General features: G+C 40.3%; 1 protein-coding gene across 7 annotated transcripts in view; it reads left to right on the top strand.

Annotated features, from left to right (window-relative positions):
* Nucleotides 1-17,606, top strand: part of XPNPEP1 (X-prolyl aminopeptidase 1) — a 63,071-nt gene that overhangs the window by 9,080 nt on the left and 36,385 nt on the right. The gene's annotated exons all lie outside the window — the stretch shown is intronic.

Raw genomic sequence — 17,606 nt, 5'->3', positions numbered from 1 at the left:
TGGGCTCTCATTACTCTTTCACGTCTATCTGAATGTGAATTTCAGGCGTTGTCTCTTCTCCTCTATCCTTGGAGGTACTTAAGTCTTTTCTCTAATTTTGTAATTACTAACCATGTATGTTCAGACTTCAGGAGGAGGGGAGATGTGTTTTTTCTTTTTGACCCTGAAATCACACCTCATAGTTAGCTAGTCTTGGGCAGCTTCCTAGAATTTGCTTTGTGGTGAGAGGTCACAATGTAAAGACAGAAGAGGCCCAGCTTCTGCCTTTGAGGAGGAATGTGGTCCCTATGGGGAAATTGTGAACACAGACCTATGAAAGGACTAATGTGGTTACAAAACAGCATATCTGCTTTAATTTTAGCCACCTTAATTCAGCAAACATGACTCTGAGACATAGTAAGACATCATAGAATGTCTGCCTGCTGTAGGGGATAAGTGAATATAAAGATAGATAAAGATGGTTCAAGCCCTCAGTGAGCATACAATGTGGTAGGGGGAGGTGTAGCAAATAATACAGATTTCTGTAGCATCGGGCGCATGGGAGAAGGGCATCACAGAGGTATGAATGCTTTTTATGAGGGGCTCAGGAGAGACTCGGGGAAGTTGTGTTTGAAATGGTCCTCAAAGGTTGGATGGGACAAGACAGATGTGTGGGAAGGGCATTCCAGGCTGAGAGAATGGTGTGAGCAAATGCACCAAGTTTGAACAGCATGGGACAATTTCAGGAAGAGGTGGAAATCATTTAATTTGACTGTAGTATATGATACATGTGAAGAGGAATAATAGACATGAGTAGAATTGTAGATTGAAACCATATTTTAGAGAATCTTGAATGCCAGCCTTAAGTCCTTAATGTTAGTACTGCTCTAGTTAGCATTTTTAATTAATGGGGCCCCAGAAATAGTTATAGGACCAATAAAATATAACTTACTAGCCTGGGGGTGTAATTGAAACACTGATGTCTTCAAAGGGGGCTCCCTCCCCCTTGTAAAAAAAAAAAGTAATAAAATATTCCCAAAATATATCCCAAAGTGGAATGGGCTGACTTTGGAAGTAATGGTTAGCCATCATTGGAGGTCTTCAAGCAAAGGCTGGATGGCTATTTCTTAAAAAAAAAATTTTTTTTTAACATTCTTTTCTTTTTAAATTTTGAGTTCCAAGTACTCTCCCTCCTATTCACCCCTCCCCCACCCACTGAGAAGACAAGTAATATGGTATCAATTAGACTTGTGAAATAATGCAAAACATATTTCCATATTAGTCATATTTTTAAAAAAGGCAAGAAAAATAAAATGAGAAAATTATACTTCAATTTGCACTTGGATCATCAGTTTTCTCTCTGGAGGCAGATAGCATTTTTTCATCATGAATCCTTTGGCATTGTCTTGGATCATTGTATTGATCAGAGCAGCCAAGTTTTTCACAGTTGAGTATCATTACAGCATTGTTGTTCCTGTGCACAATGATCTCCTGGTTCTTCTTGCTTCACTTTACATCAGTTCATATAGGTCTTGCCATGTTTTTCTGAATCCACCCCTCTCATCATTTCTTACAGCACATTAGTTAGTGCTCTGTCACAATCATGTGCCACCACTTGTTCAGCCATTCCTTCATTAGTGAGCAACCTTTCAATTTCCAATACATTGTCACCACAGAAAGAGCAGTTATAAACACTTTGTCTATCTAAGTAGATTTCCTTTTTCTTTGATCTTTTTGGGATACAAACCTAGTAGCGACATTGCTGGGTCAAACGATATGCACAGTTTTATAGCCCTTTGGGTTGTAACAGCAAGTACCCTGGCATACTCAGGATGATCTACTAGCACAGGTTCTTGGATCTGCTTTTCTTAAAGGAAAGCAACTTTTAAGAGGTCAGCAGTCTTCTTTAATTACGTTCACTAGTTTAGGGGAAAGGTAACACCCTGAATGTCAGAGAAAATACAAGCGGAGAAATTAGCATAAAGACCAACAGAAAGGGCTCTGACTGCGTGAATCAAAGCGATATTGCTATACATTTTATATACACCGCTGGATTGAGAGAGCTTTTACATCTGAGCAGTTGGAGTGGTGGTGGAGGAATCTGAACATAAGGCTACTCAGAGTCTCAATCAGAAAATCAAATGGCTCTTCTCATAAGCAAACCCCCAAAGCAAAATACCAACTCAGAGTATATATACACTTTTCAGAGTCAGAAGGCATCACAACCCTCATGACTCAGTGCCTAATCAACTTAGTACCAAAAAGTGTGGAAATCTTCCTACTAGCAAGCCTCCTCCTACACAAGCTCCTCCTCAGACAAGTCCCTCCCCCAATGGGCTCCACGGTGAGGCTTATTAATGAGTGGGAAAGATCTTATTATCCCATTAACATTACATGAGTGTAGTTCCAAATTGTTCTCCAGAGTGGTACACTGTATTTATCCCTCATCCCTTCCAGCATTTGTCATTTCTGACAGAAGTGAGGTGGTACCTCATAGTGAGTGGCTGATTCCTAAATATGCCATAGAGGGATTCTTTTTCAGATATAAGTTGGACTGGTGGTCATGGAGTTTTGTTCCAACTCTGAGATTCTGTGATGCTTTGAAATTCCTTAGTATGAGTGTGGCTCTCCACTGCAGTTTCCCTTTGGATTGGATGCCGTATGACCATAGTGGATTTGGATTGGATGCCATATAGACTTTCCTTTTGAAGAGTGACTTAAAAAGGGCAAACTTTGAATCCCTTCATTTGGGAAAGGAGACACTGGTATCTTGGGTTTTTCTACACCATGTGGTAAGCTGAAGGTGGAAGAAATACTTTCAGGATCTAACAGTTTAGACTTTCAGATTCAATAGCCATTAAATAATTATTTTCCTCACATGTCAAGGCAGATATAAATGTAAAAATGAAGAAGAAGTGATCCATCCTTCCAAGTACTTACAGTCTACTGGTGGTGGTGGTGATGAAGGGAGTGGATGAGATAAGATAAATGGGTAACTCCAAGAGGAAAATGGGATAGAGGACCTGGGAATGGCACAGAGAAAGAACAATAGAAGGTATATGGAGGAAGAAATATCAGTTTGGGGAAGTATTCTGGTGGGTGTTATGGTTGAGGTGATCTTGAAGTTATTCTCTCAGTTTGTGTACATTCTAGCCAAAAGTAGAAGGCATGATTTAAAATTATCAAGGGAGGAAAATGCACAGAGACTATTTCAGGGAACCAGTCAGTTTTTGACTTTGGCAGGAGTGTCAAGTGTGGGGTGGGATGGGATATAAGACTAGAAATCTGTCGTAGACTCAAGATGGAATCAAAAGGAGACACTAATTGATTTAACAAACATTTATCAAGTACCTACCATGTTCTAGGTGCTGTGTTAAATACCCCTTTAATCTATTCTAACCCTTAATTGAAGCGCATGAAGTCCCACTGCCAAGTGGATGGGGTCAGACTGTGGAAGATCTTGCATGTCAGACTAAGGAGTGTGGATTTAATTTGGTAAGGGAAACTGAAAGTTTCTAAGGAAGGAGTGCTGGTTGATTTGATCTATGCATAAGGTGGATCTGACTTTGGAACTGAATTGAATTGAAAGAGGAGGACTGTTACCAACACTGTTAGTGTTTGATCGTCATGAACTGAGGGCTGGTGAAGGGGGTGAGGGAAGAGAGCTTATACTCTGTCTTCATTCCATGTGATCATAAATTTAGAACTCTAAGTGACCTTATCTATTCCAAAAGTGTTAAACACTTGGCCTTTGGGCTGTATGTGGCCTACAGTACTCCCAAGTGGACCTGAACCAGATCAACATATAATTGAAATGTATTCAACAAAAAAATACAACAAAGCATAGATAGCATTACATTTTAAACCCAAGTCAGTATGTGGCTTGCAGGGATCCTTATGTATGGATTGGTGGCCTCCTGTTTGATGTTACTGCTTTAATGTAACCCTTTTGTTTTATAGGTAAATGAATAAGTAAATGAAAAACCTTTTATTAAGTGCTAAGTGCTGTGGATCCAAGTAAAGATGTTGAGGAAACCAAGACAAATAGAGGTTAATGATTTGTGGTCACACAGTGATATCCTTTTGTGATCAAGTCTGGTTGTCTTTTGGTTCTCCTTCTGACTGTTGAAGTCCTTGTTCCTGAGGCTTAGATTTTGTGTCCTGTGTCACTGGCTTATTTATTAAATAGCTGCTGATGGTATTTTTCACTTTCTATTTGTTCACCTTTGGGCTGTATTGAGTATAGCTGTGTCAGTGGGCTGAATGGTGGGTCTCAATCTGATTCTCCTGATGATCAGCCCAAGTTTCTGCTGTTATCCACTGGCACCTTGAATCTATGATATCTTTTGACTTAGTAACTTGATATTATCCCTGAGATCCTTGTTAGTGGCTTGGGATTGACTCTGCTTTCTTTGGAAACAAGTCATTTTTCTGCAAGGTTTCAAACAGAAATCATAATTCCAGTTAATCACATGGGAAGATATGTCTGGGAGTTTTCCTTGAATAACAGTTGAAGATTTCTGGATGTAGATGAGGTGGAGGTTCCTTGTACAGTTTTCTTTTGTCTCATGTTGAATCCAGTCTGTGTATTTACTAGCAGGGGATGTTCTCGTACCAAAGCCAAGGTCATCTTGATATTTGATGGGCTTGGGTGCTGTTCTGGGGCCAATTTCTTTTGCAGTCATGAAAGCTGGTTTTCATTGTTCTCTCTTATCTGTTTTGGTGGGGCTTAAATTTTCCCAAAAAGAGGACGGATGATGATTGCTGCCAGCCAATAGCCACTTTCCCCCCTTTACCTCCAACTTTATATTTGGAGATAGTGTTTGAAGAGGTGTTTTATAGTAGGGATGGAGTGTGGTAGAGATGGAAAACTGACTCCTTTGAGCTTCCATTTAAAATATCGGGTGCTTTTGGCACCATTCCTAAATGTGTATTCTCTAGGTAGAGGGTGTGAGGAGGGACGTTGGCTCAACTGTGGCAGCTGTTACATTTGTCATAGTCTTTTCTTATCCGGATTCAACTGAAGTTGTCACTCCTGCCTTGTTGATGCACTGTTCTTTTAAAAAACCTTCTAGACAATTGTTCCTCTTGTTCTAGCTTGGCTTTCTGAAACTGTGCATGAAGCCTTGATTGTAGCCCGCTCATGAAAGGGAACCTCCCTTACATGAGGAAGCCTGTGGCAATGTTTTTTGGGGGAATCATTGGCCCTCTGAGCTGTTAGACTAACTTTTCCTGGAAGGAGACTAAGGCAGTGAAAGTAGCTTTTGCCTGTTTTCCTGGACAGCCTCTTGGCTGATGGAAATTTTCCTTAGGGGGAACGTAAGGGGGAGAAGCAATCTTGAATTCTGTCCTTTGTGCATTTTCTGTAACACAAATAAAACACCCACACACCCTTCCCTGCCTAGAGTCTTTCCACAAATGATTAATGTGACTGCCTAATTATACCTGGGTATGGCACCCTGGTGGTCTGGCTTGGGTTGACTCTGTAACTGAATGACGATCTTCATGTGGCTGTGGTGTTAATGACTTGAGGAGTGGGGGCAGCTCCTTAGGCCAGGAGCCACCCTTTCTATCACTTTTGCATCCTATTTAGCACTAGCTATCGTGCTTAGGGGACCTCCTCACTTGGGATGGGAGTGCTTAAGGCCAAGACCTTGGTATTACTATCCTGCAAGGCATACCATTTCCCTGCCCTAAGGAGACTCCTCTTGGTGTTTTGAACCAAGTACAGCCCTCAGGGTCTTGCTCCATCTGCAGTAGTTCTGAAAAGCAGTGCTTTTTGGCCATCAATGATGGTTTTTTTTTTTTTTTTAAATTTTTTCCTCCCAGAAAAGGAAAGAAAACCAGAACCAAAGTTTTCCAGGATCCCAGTCTTGAGCAGTCCTGGGGCTGCGTTGCTTTTGACGGGCTGCTTTTTGGGGCTGCCATTATTACTCAGACTCTGTAGTAGAAGCACCGCAGTCACTTTAATCTAGTCAAAATAATAGTAGAAAAGAAGCCGAAGTCTGTGTATGTTTGCAGTTGGAATCACAGACCAGTGGTAGCCCAGATGTAGAGTCATCTCGTCATTCAGAAAGTCTTCATTGAGTGTCTGCAGGTGTGTTAATCCCATTAATACTTGCCTAGTTCAGGACCTTATTATCTCTCGTCCAGACCAATGCAGTATTCTAACCAGTCTGTTTGTTTCTTGTCTTTCCGTGCTCCCACCTTCCTGGCCTTGCCAGAGGAATCTTGCTAATGCACCATTCTTATCCCACACTTCTCTCTATCCTCTGCACACTCCCTGGCCTGGCATTTATGCCCCTTTACAGTCTGGCATCAGTTTAAAAGAAGCTTCCATCTTGGCAGAGTAGCAAAAGCTTTGGGTTTGGAGTCAGAGGACCTGGGTTTTGAATTCTGCCTGCTACTTTAAGGCCCTTGCAGCCCTGTGTTCTGTAATCTTACATTTTAAGCCTTATCTTCTACTAATCCTCTTCACATGCTTTATGCTCCAACCAGAGTGGACTGACTGCTTAGCCATTGCCTAAGAATCCCACGCACCTTCCTGTCTTTCTTTGTGCCCTTCCCTCTCACCTGGCTTGTTTTTCCTCTCTCGCTTCCTGCCCCCTACAAATTTTTTGCACGTTAATCAGTCAGTCAGTGCCTTGGTATACAGTAAATGTGCTTGGTACTCTGCTATTTATTACCTGTAAGGGGTAAGCTCCTTCTCAAAGTTCAATTCAAGTCTTATTAGCATTCAATAGAACATAAGGTCTTTAAGGGCAGGATTGTTTAACTCCTTTTTTTGTATACTCAGTACTTAGCATGATCCCTGTTACTTTGTAAGTATTTAATAAATAAATGCCTGTTGAATTGAATAGATTTGAGTTCTGTACATCTGCTAGCCAAATTGGAAGTAACCTCTCCCTTCTGAATTCTTATGGCATTTAACTGTCTGCCTCTCATTTGGCACTTAGCTGGGCCATCTCTGGTCGTCCTGATATATATCTGCTGGACCCAGGTGGTTCTGGAGGAGAGAGTGAGACTGGCAACTTTGCACAGCCCTCCCTCACTGAAATCCAGTTTGTTTGCAAGGCATGGCATCATCTTCCTGATGTCATGGCCCTCTTCAAGAATGAAGGACAATTCACACACACACACACACACACACACACACACTCTGCCTTGTGTTGTTAATGCTTCATAAGTTTGTGTCTTGACCTCTTCTTAGATTGTAAGCTCTGTGAGCATGACTATGCCACACTCCTCTTTTTATTACAGTGGGCACATACTCATAGCATTTACTCACAAAATCATCGAGTTTTCGAGCTGGAAGATATCCTAGAGATTATCTAGCCCAGCAGTTCTCAAAATGTAATCCAAGCACCCCGTGAGGGGGAATCTCCAAGACTTTTTTAGGGAGTCTATGAGGGAAAAGCTTTTTGTAATAATCCTAAGATGTTTTAATTTCTAATACACTAAATATTGGTAGATATAACCCACATAAACAAAAGCTCTTTGGGGAGGAGGGGTCCTCGATGCCTTTTAAGACTCTAAAGAGGTCCTGAGGCCAAGAAGTTTGAGAATCAATAGTGTAGCCCAATCACATCGTCTTACTAATGAGAAAGCCAAAGCTAAGAATGGAAAAATGATTTATTCTGTCACACAACTTTGTGAGTGGCAGAGTCCAGGCCTAGAATCCTGAACTCCTAGTTCCTCCTCATCCATTTTGTCACACTGCTTCAGTGCTTGTTGATAATGATTTTATGAAGTATAAGCTTTAACCCCATTGCCAATGAGCTTGAAGTTTAGTCATGGCTTAGGAATAAACACACATTGGATTATGGAATCTTACAGCTTCTGAGAATCTTCAGCATCCTTTCATCCAATGCCTTCACATGGAGCTGTTAGATTTTATTTCTTCAGGTCAGCTTATGGTAAGTGCTGAAATTTTAAACCTTTAAACAAAAATTTATTAAGCACTTACTATACATAAGGCACTGGAGATAGAAAGGCTGAAGAAAAGCAAAACATTTCTGCCCTTAGAGAACTTTTATTTTACAGGGAGAAAAGAATATGTGCTTCAGACTATAAGAGCTTTAGGATCCCAGAGGAGGTAGAATAGTTTGGGATAGAACATTAGGGAGAGGACTGGTGGGAGAGGTGAAAGACTTAAACTGGACCATGAACCAAGATTTTTGATGTTGGTCTAATGTGGAAGGGAGTAGAGGGAAAGGACATACCTATTCATGGAGTCACTTTTGCTTTCTTAGGAGACCAGGGATTCCACAGACCCTGATGAATTTCTGTGGATAGATTTCAGGGAGTCTATGAACATGGATGGGGAAAAAAGATACATGTTTTATTTTCATTAACCTCTAACTGAAAGTTAGTATTTCCTTCAATTATAAATGTATTGCAACAAGCAGAACTGTGAGTCTCCCTATATTGCCTAGGCTGGAGGAACTGTGGCCACTTATCCCAACACTGATGGGTAAGGAAGTTTGAACCTTCTTTTTTCTTATCCGGTTCACCCCTTCTTAGTCTAGTGGCCCTTTGCTTCTAGAGGAATCACCAGTTCAGTGTGGATTTGGTGCAGACTGCCAGTATCATCTTTAGTCCTATTGTAGCTCAGAATGTTCAAATTCAAATAATCCACCAGTTTTCCCTGTCCCCAGGATTACAGGCATAGGCCTGTATGTCATGTTCATCAATAAACATTAGTATGAGAAGGGGTCCATACACTTCACTGGACTGTGTGCGGGATCGTGAAACAAAAACAGATTCTTGGGTGGTAATGCTAACTGAGCGTCTCTAACCTTCTAAGTGCTGGGTAGATTTAGCTTACACATTTTCCTGTGTCTTCTTGTACTGTTAGTGAAGAAGTGGGAATCATAGAATGATAGCCAAACTGAGTAGGTGGGATCTCATTGTCCCACCACGCACTGAGGTCATGCCTGCATATCCTTGCTTCAGACCTTGCTTGGATCTAAGGCCAAGCACATATCCACACACTTCTAATTCCTACTCCCTCTGGAGCAGCATTTATCTTGCCTCGTGACTGGAGACTTGGGCAGACCCCCTTCATTTTCACTCAGGATTGCTTTGTGGAGAGGAGGTATTTTTAAGGGACCCACAATGCTGAGGGGAAGATGTCTTGGCTCTCATCAGGTTGCTTCTCCTCTTTAATTGCTTGAAAAGCAAAAAGTCTTTTGGGGATAACAACAAAACATTGGGGGAATCTGTTTTTGTGTCAGATGGTTTTAAAATAGACCAAATCCAAACACAACCATGCAATGCAAACTTTCTGTCATTTACTGATAAGTTGTATTCCAAAAACCTCTTTCAAAGCTGTTGAAATTTAAGACTAGTTTCTCATACAAACAATGTTACCCATGATGGTTAAGTTCATAAAACAGCAACAAAAATCTATGTGGTTGGGTATGTTGGCAGAGCTATAATGCTAAGAGTCCTAGGAGGCCATGTACAGTGGGAGGGAGGAATAAGAGAAGTTTGGGGGGACTCTGGGTCATCTCATGCCAGCAATGTTTTGAAATTGATGCATTATTCCCAGGCCATTTGTCGATGGCCTTCTCCCACTTCACTTTCCAGATCTTTCCTACCTTTTAGTGCCTTGATGTTGCCGTAAGTCCCCTGTTGGAATGTATTTCTCTCAACCTGACCTATTGCAAAGTATTTTAAGGATCCCACTCTGTAGATAACACCTGTCATTCTCTCCCTGCTTCTACAGTTTGAGATTTGGAGGGGGGGGGGGCCAGTGGAGAGGGCTCCAGGTTTGAAGTCAGGAGTCTCAGGACTCAATTCCAGCTCTTATGTCAGAAGGTCTTAATGTAGAACATCAACTCCAAATTCACAACGTTGTCATAATGACATTATATTTCAAAAGCCTCTTTTAAAGTTGTTTGGAACTTTGAGAGTAGTTTTTCACAGAAACAGTGACATCCCAGTAGTCTTGGGCAAGTCACTTAAAACTCTCTCAGACTGTTCCTTTATTTGTAAAATGAGGAAGCCATGATAGATCAGGGCTTCTTAACCTTTTTTGTGTCAGTGAAACCTTTTGACAGGCTGGTGAAGCCTATGGACCCTTTCTCACAATGTTTTTAAATGCCAAAAAAAGAAAGAAAAAGAAACTAATTCTGTTGAATCCAATTTATTGAATACATTGGATTAAATATATAATCCCCCTCCCCCATCCGATGAGATAATATTCTAAAGCACTTAGCACAGTGCCAGGGTATGTAGTAGGCACTATAAAAATGCTCATTTCCTTCTTTCCCTTCCCTTTCTTTGGTTCATGGACCAACTGTAATCTCATTACAGACTCTGGGATAAAAGTGCATGGACTAGATTGTCTCTGAGGTTCCTTCCATTTCTATGATCCTATTGTTTAGCTCGTTCATATGGTTTTCTTAATGGTCTGGTAAGTGTTGTGGAGGAAGAAGGCATCTGTGTTTTTAAAAGAGTAGACTTGTTAACCCACAAGTATTTCTAATTGATGCAACTTTAGGCAGTTGAGAACAGCCCATTAGCAAAAACCAAACCAAAACAAAGTGAACATTTGCGGGAAGGGGAGTAGAGAGACAGCTGAGTCCTGAAGAGAAGATTTGTGGGAATCTTCACTTTCTGGGGGCTTTTCTTTGACTCTAGTGCACTTAGAAGGGCTCATACTTAACAATCATCTTCTCCTGTAGCAAGCAAAGTGAGAAACAGCCTTCTATGTGGGAGGCTCTTTTGAGGGAGGAGATGTAGCTTGTCAGTTAATCAGCAAACATTCATTAGGGTCTATTATATTCCACATAGTGCTATGGGCTGGGCATTGAAGCTGAGATAATTCCAGTTCTCAAGGAGCTCACAGTCAAATATATATAAGGAACTGTGTACAAATAAGCTATACACTGGAAAAAAATGGAAATGATCAACAGAGGCACTAGAATTAATAGGGATTGGGAAAGATTTCCTGTAGAAGGTTGGATTTTAGCTGAGTCTTCAAGGAAGACAAGGAAGCCAGGAGGCAGAGATGAAGAGAAAGAGCATTCCAGTCATGAGGGAGATGACCAGTGAAAATGCATGCAAACTGAGAGTCTGTCAAGACATTTTTTTTTTCTGTAAACAGTCATTTTCTTTGCTTATTCTACTTCTGAGCTCACATATTCTTTCAAAACTCCAAATCCCTTCTCCCCACTAGTCTGCCGAGGCACCCAGAGAGAAAAGGATTAAGGCAAGAGAGAATGGGGTGGGGGGCAGTCTTTGTATGTATAGACTGCTTCACTTGTTTTGAAAAAGATGATGTTTTGAAGCCTCTTTGGGGAAATAACTTGTTTGTAGTCTCTAGCATAAGACCTTGCACATAGTAGGAGCATAATAAATGTTAGATGAATTGAAACAGCAGCAACAAAAACAACATTTGCAACTAAAAAACAACTAGAAAAAGAACAAATTAAACATTGGAAATCCTGAAAATCATTGGAGAGATTAATAAAATCAAAAGTAAACCATTGAACTAATAAATAAAACTAAGAACTGTTTTTTTTTTAATTTAACTTTTAACATTTATTTTCACAGTTTTGGGTTACAAATTTTCTCCCCTTTTGTCCCCTCGCCCCCCCAAACCCAAGCATTCTAATTGCCCCTGTGACCAATCTGCTCTCTCTTCTATCCTCCCTCTCTGCCCTTGTCTCCATCTTCTCTTTTGTCCTGTAGGGCCAGATAGCTTTCTTTACCCCTTAACCTGTATTTCTTATTTCCTAGTGGTAAGAACATTACAGTTGATCCTAACACTTTGAATTCCAACTTCTTTAGCTCCCTCCCTCTCCACCCCTTCCCTTTGGAGGACAAGCAATTCAATATAGGCCAAATCTGTGTAGTTTTGCAAATCATTTCCATACTAGTTGTGTTGTATAGGACTAACTATATTTCCCTCCATCCTATCCTGTCCCCCATTACTTCTATTCTCTTTTGATCCTTTCCCTCCCCATGAGTGTCGACCTCGGATTGCATTCTCCTCCCCATGCCCTCCCCTCCATCCTCCCCCCCACCCTGCTTGTGCCCTTGTCCCCCACTCTCCTGTATTGTGAGATAGATTTTCCTATCAAAATGAGTGTGCATTTTGTTCTTTCCTTTAGTGGAATGTGATGAGAGTAGACCTCATGTTTTTCTCTCGCCTCCCCTCTTTATCCCTCCACTAATAAGTCTTTTGCTTGTCTCTTTTATGAGAGATAATTTGCCCTATTCCATTTCTCCCTTTCTCCTCCCAATATATTTCTCTCTCACTGCTTGATTTCATTTTTTTAAGATATGATCCCATCGTCTTCAATTCACTCTGTGCACTCTGTCTCTATGTGTGTGTGTGTGTGTGCGCATGTGTGCGTGTGTAATCCCACCCAGTACCCAGATACTGAAAAGTTTCAAGAGTTACAAATATTGTCTTTCCATGTAGGAATGTAAACAGTTCACCTTTAGTAAGTCCTTTATGACTTCTCTTTGCTGTTCACCTTTTCATGCTTCTCTTCATTCTTGTGTTTGAAAGTCAAATTTTCTTTTCAGCTCTGGTCTTTTCATCAAGAATGCTTGAAAGTCCTCAATTTCATTGAAAGACCAATTTTTCCCCTGAAGTATTATACTCAGTTTTGCTGGGTAGGTGATTCTTGGTTTTAGTCCTAGTTCCTTTGACTTCTGGAATATCCTATTCCATGCCCTTCGATCCCTTAATGTAGAAGCTGCTAGATCTTGTGTTATCCTGATTGTATTTCCATAATACTTGAATTGTTTCTTTCTAGCTGCTTGCAATATTTTCTCTTTCACCTGGGAATTCTGGAATTTGGCCACAATGTTCCTAGGAGTTTCTCTTTTTGGATCTCTTTCATGCGGTGATCTGTGGATTCCTTGAATATTTATTTTGCCCTCTGGTTCTAGAATCTCAGGGCAGTTTTCCTTGATAATTTCATGGAAGATGATGTCTAGGCTCTTCTTTTGATCATGGTTTTCAGGTAGTCCCAGAATTTTTACGTTGTCTCTCCTGATTCTATTTTCCAGGTCAGTTGTTTTTCCAATAAGATATTTCACATTATTTTCCATTTTTCCAATCTTCTCGCTATGTTCTGTGATATCTGTCTTTCTCATAAAGTCCTTAGCATCCATCTGTGCCATTCCAGTTTTGAAAGATCTATTTTCTTCAGTGAGCTTTTGAATCTCCTTTTCCATTTGGCTAATTCTGCTTTTGAAAGCATTCTTCTCCTCATTGGCCTTTTGAACCTCTTTTGCCAATTGATTTAGGCTAGTTTTCAAGGTGTTAATTTCTTCAACATTTTTTTGGTTCTCCTTTAGCAGGGAGCTGATCTGCTTTTCATGCTTCTCTTTCATCCCTCTCATTTCTCTTCCCAGTTTTTCCTCCACCTCTTTAACTTGATTTTCAAAATTCTTTTTGAGCTCTTCCATGGCCTGAGCCCATTGGGTGGGCTGGGGCACAGAATCCTTGATTTCTGTGTCTTTGCCTGATGGTAAGCATTGTTCTTCCTCATCAGAAAGGAAGGGAGGAAGTGTCTTTTCTCCGAGAAAGTACCCTTCAATAGTTTTATTTCTTTTCCCTTTTCTGGGCATTCTCCCCAGCCAGTGGCTTGACCTCTGAATATTCTCCTCACACCCACCTCACCTCCTGATCCTCCCAGCCAGCGTTTGGGGACTGAGATTCAAATGCTGCTTCCCGCCTTAGGGCTTTTGGCGGGGGCAGGGCTGCTATTCAGTGTGAGAATTAAGTTCAGATGGTCAGGTCGGGGCAGGGCCGCCTCTCAGGCTCAGTTCCCTCAGGGGGTTTATGTACAGACCTTCCACAATGGATCCAGGCTCCCGCCCGCTTGGGGAGCCCCTATCTGCAGCCACCTCTCAGCTTCTATCTCCCGGGGGGGCCTGAGTTATGGGGGCACCCCACTCCCCTCTCGACCCGCCAAAGAGACTCTCTCACCGACCCCCGTCACCTGTGGGTGGAGGGGCTTGTGCCGCCGCTGGAGATCCCGTCCCTGAAGCCTGCTCGGATCTGTACCTCTCGGAGCCGCGGCCGCCGCAGGTCTGGGCTGGGCTCCGCGTCTGCAGCGCGACGGACCTTTTGCGAGAGGTTTGCAGGTCCCTCTGTGGGTGGAAGGACCCGCGTGGCCGCTGGAGATCCCGTCCCCGTAGCCCGCTGGGATCTTTTCCTCATGGTGTCGCGGCTGCTGCAGGGCTGCCCTTACCTCCCAGTCCCCGCGCTCAGTCCGCAGTGCGAAGGACCCCCTGCGAGAGGTTTGCAGGTCTCTCCGGAACAGAAATCTCCCTCGCTCCAATATTCCGTGGCCTCTGGTTGCAGAATTCACCGTGGGTTGGTCCCCTCTAGCCGTTCTATGGGTTGTGGGTTCGGAGCTATGTGTATGTGCGTCTTTCTACTCCGCCATCTTGGCTCCGCCCCCCTAAGAACTGGTTTTATGAAAAAAAATTGAATAGATAAGTTATTGATTAATTTGATTTAAAAAAAGAAAGAAGAAAACCAAATTACCAGTATCAAAAATGAAAATGGCGAATTCACCATCAATGAGGAGGAAATTGGAGGCTATTTTGTCCAATTGTATGCTGGTAAATCTGCTAATCTAAGTGAAATGGATGCATATTTGCAAAAATATAAATTGCCCATATTAACAGAAGAAGAAATAGAATACTTAATCCCATTTTAGAAATAGAAATTGGACAAGCTAGCAATGAACTCCCTAAAAAAAGTTCCCCAGGGTCAGATGGATTTACAAGTGAATTCTATCAGATATTTAAAAAGAATTACTTCCACCGCTATATAAAGTATTTGGGAAAATAGGTGAAGGATTTTATTCCTTTTATGACACAAATGGTGCCGATACCTAAACCAGGAAGAGCCAAAGCAGAGAAGAAAACTGTAGACCAATTTTCCTGATGAATTTTGATGGAAAAATTTTAAATAAAACATTAGCAAGTAGATCACTGCAATATATTACTAGGATCCTACACTATGATCAGGTGGGATTTATACCAGGACTGGTTTGATATTAGGAAAACTATCAGCATAATTGACCATATCAATAACAAAACTGCAGAAACTATATGATTATCTCAATAGATCTAGAAAAGGCTTCTGACAAAATACAGCCCATTCCTATTAAAAACACTAAAGAGCATAGGAATAAATGAAGCTTTCCTTAAAATTATAAGTAGCATCTATCTAAAGCCATCAGCAAGCATTATTTGTAGTGGGGATAAATTAGAAACCTTCTTCATTATAAGATCAGGGGTGAAACAAGGATGCCCATTATCACCACTCTTATTCAGTATTGCACTAGAAATGTTAACTTTGAAGTTGAAGAAATTAGAATTGGCAGTGAGGATACAAAACTATCACTCTTTGCAGATATGATGGTACACTTAGAGAATCAACTAAAAAACTACTTAAAATAGCTAACAACTTTAGCAGAATTGCGGGATATAAAATAAACTTGTGTGAATCACCAGTATTTCTTTACATTACCCATAAAATCCAGCAGCAAGAGATAGAGAAATTCCATTTAAAATAACTGTAGACAGTACAAAATACTTGGGAGTCTACTTGCCAAGACAAACCCAGGGACTACATAAACAAAATTACAAAACACTTTTCACGCAAATAAAGTCAGATCTAAACATTTGGAAAAATATCTGTTGTTCTGGGGTAGGCTGATCCAATATAATAAAAATGGCAGTTCTATATACATTAATTTACTTATTCAGTGCCATATCAAACTACCAAAATTTTTTTTATAGAACTAGAAAAAATAATAAAATTCATATGGAAGAACAAAAGGTCAAGAATATAAAGGGAATTAACGAAAAATGCAAAGGAAGGTGTCCTAGCCATACCAGATCTCAAACTAAATTATAAAATGGTAATTATCAAAACAATCTGGTACTGGATAAGAAACAGTGTGATGGATCAGTGGAATAGATTAGGTACACAGGACACAATGGTAAATGACCATAGTAATCTAGTGTTTGATAAGCCCAAAGACCTTAGTCTCTGGGATGGAACTCACTATTTGACAAAAATTCCTGGGAAAACTGGAATATAGTATGGTGGAAGCTAGGTATAGAACAGCTTCTTACACTACATACCAAGATGAAGTAAAAATGGGTACATGATTTAGACATAAAGGGTGATACCATAATCAAATCGGGAGATAAAGGAATAGTTTTCCTATTAGATCCATGGAAGACTTTATGACCAAACAAGAGATAGAGAACATCACAAGATACAGTTTGGATAATTTTGATTATATTAAATAAAAAAGGTTTTGTATAAACAAAACCAATGCAGCTAAGATTAGAATGGGAGCAAAAAGCTGGGAAATAATTTTTATATCAAATATCGTTGATAAAGGCCTCATTTCTCAAATATATAGAGAACTGAGTCATGAGAGTACCAGACATTTCTCAATCGATAATGTTCAAAGAACATAAACGACAGTTTTCAGATGAAGAAATCAAAGCTACTTCTAGTCCTATCACTATTAATCACTATTAAATCACTATTAGAGAAATGCAAATTAAAACAACTCTGAGGTGCTGCCTCATATCAAATTGGCTAATATAACAGAAAAGGAAAATGAGAAATGTTGGAAAGGATATGGGAAAATTGGGATACTGATGCACTGTTGGTAGAGTTGTGAATTGATGCAACCATTCTGGAGAGCAATTTGGAACTATGCCTAAAGGGCAATCAAACTGTTTATACCCTTTGAGCCAACAATACCACTACTAGGTCTATATCCCAAAGAGATCATAAAAAAAGGGAAAAGGACCTACATGCACAAAAGTGTTTGTAGCAGCTTTCTTTGTGGTAGCAAAGAATTAGAAATTGAGGGGATGCCCATCAACTGGGGAATGGCTGAACAAGTTGTGGTATATAAATGTAATGGAATACTATTGTGCTATAAGAAATGATGAGCAAGCAGAGTTTTAGAAAAACCTGGTAAAACTTAAATGAATTGAAGCAAAATGAAGTGAGTAGAACCAGGACAACACTGTACACAGCAGCGCAACATTGTGCCATGATCAGCTATGGTTGACTTAGTTCTCAGCAATACAGTGATCGAAGGCAATTCCAAAGGACTCATAATGGAAAATACTATCCACATCCAGAGAAAAAACTGATGGATTCTGAATGCAGATTGAATCATACTATTTTTACTTTAATTTTTGTGTTTTTTTCCCTTTACAACTGTAAATTTTTTTTTTTGCAAAGTGTTTTTTTCTTTTACAGTATGACAAATGATGGAAATAATTTTTATGAAAATGAATATTTAAAGTTGTCTTTACATGGAATTAGAAAAAAATACTATTAAAAAATTCTGTAGAATCATTTACTTTGGGGCAAAATCAGAATCTGTGAGGGAAATTGGTAGGGCTACTTTGAGGTCAAGAGCAGAAACTTGCAAACCTTTATGAAAAGACTTACATTAAAGAATCATTGAAGCTAAGTGTTAAAAGTTTGGAAATATGACATTTAAATGACATTAGGAAGCAAAGGATGAATATGGATCGCAATACAATGAGGAAGCACCGGTACTTCATCTGTTCTCTCTTGATTTAATTGGTCCTTCCTAAGG

The sequence above is a fragment of the Notamacropus eugenii genome, chromosome 1, assembly GCF_028372415.1.
Source record: "Notamacropus eugenii isolate mMacEug1 chromosome 1, mMacEug1.pri_v2, whole genome shotgun sequence".
NCBI lineage: Eukaryota > Metazoa > Chordata > Mammalia > Diprotodontia > Macropodidae > Notamacropus > Notamacropus eugenii.
The sequence above is the reverse complement of the archived record's forward strand: the minus strand, read 5'-3'. Positions and strand labels throughout refer to the sequence as shown.